Genomic DNA, 1,788 nt, shown 5'->3' on the forward strand with positions numbered 1-1,788 from the left:
TAGATGGACGTACATGAAGAGGAGACAAACCCGATGTTTGTAAATAGGTGGACGTATATGAAGAGGAGACAAACCCGATGTTTATAAATAGATGGACGTACATGAAGAGGAGACAAACCCGATGTTTGTAAATAGGTGGACGTATATGAAGAGGAGACAAACCCGATGTCTGTAAATAGATGGACGTACATGAAGAGGAGACAAACCCGATGTCTGTAAATAGATGGACGTACATGAAGAGGAGACAAAATTGATGTTTGTAAATAGATGGACGTACATGAAGAGGAGACAAACCCGATGTTTATAAATAGATGGACGTATATGAAGAGGAGACAAAATTGATGTTTGTAAATAGATGGACGTACATGAAGAGGAGACCAAGAATGGTCTTTTAACATTGATATCCCCCACCAAATCTTATCCCCTCTCCCAACCTCCTGTAAAAAAATACATGTACAATTATATTTGGATATTTGTCAGAGAGTAGTAAAGATTTCTGACCTTGTCTAAATGTATAGTTTCAGAACACTTGTCTGTCTAATCTACACCAAGTATTTTAATAGTACCAGTGGTATATCAGGATTAGCTATGTCTACTGTATCTTTGGAATCAGCAGAACACAGAAAGAAGCTACAGACAAGCACTACTATGATGTAAAATGTTTACCCAAGAGTTCAATAACCAGAACGAAAACTTCCTATTAACAGTAATTTCTGATTGGAGTAAACAAAATGAAATGTACTTAAAGTGAAATTATACTTATAATATTAGAATGAATTATCTCATCAATTAGGCACCCCCTTGCTGTTAACAATATTTTTGGCTGTTTCACTTACCCCATAAGAATAAGGTTGGTTTGACTGCTTAGACTTGGTTGTAGATGTTACTCTGGCTTTCTGCTCACAGGGAGAAAAAAAGAAATGATCACAATCGAACAAATCACAATAGCTATTACTTATGTGTTAAGTTATCGTCACTGGTATTTACTTTTATTTAACTACTACACCTACAAAACTGGACTCAATGTAAAACATATTTGTTCATATTGTATAAAATAAGTCACTAGATAAAGTAACAGTGTACAATAAACATCATTATATAAAGTAACCGTGTACAATAAACATCATTAGATAAAGTAACTAAGTGTGATACAAGTCACTAGATAAAGTAACAGTGTACAATAAACATCATTATATAAAGTTACTAAGTGTGATACAAGTCACTAGATAAAGTAACTGTGTACAATAAACATCATTAGATAAAGTAACTAAGTGTGATACAAGTCACTAGATAAAGTACCAGTGTACAATAAACATCATTATTGTTTACATTTAGAAAAAACTTCTCACATCATCGTTTCTCTGTGATATACTAAGTTGTAATACCTGGAGACAGTAAAGAACCAAGATAAAGGTTTACACTACTTAACGAACAGGAGCAAAACACTGACGAGCTACTGACACCAAACTCGCACATCAGTATCTAAATAATCTAAGGTTTACACTACTTAACAAACAGGAGCACAATGCTGACGAGCTACTGACACCAAACTCGCACATCAGTATCTAAATAATCTAGAGTTTACACTATTTAACGAACACTCGTCAGTGTTGTGCTCCATTATTTAGATACTGATGTGCGAGTTTGGTGTCAGTAGCCTAAGGTTTACACTACTTAACGAACAAGAACAAAATACTGACGAGCTACTGACACCAAACTCGCACATCAGTATCTAAATAATCTAAGGTTTACACTATTTAACAAACAGGAGCACAACACTGACGAGCT

Source organism: Limulus polyphemus, unplaced genomic scaffold (assembly GCF_000517525.1).
Source record: "Limulus polyphemus unplaced genomic scaffold, Limulus_polyphemus-2.1.2 Scaffold11997, whole genome shotgun sequence".
NCBI lineage: Eukaryota > Metazoa > Arthropoda > Merostomata > Xiphosura > Limulidae > Limulus > Limulus polyphemus.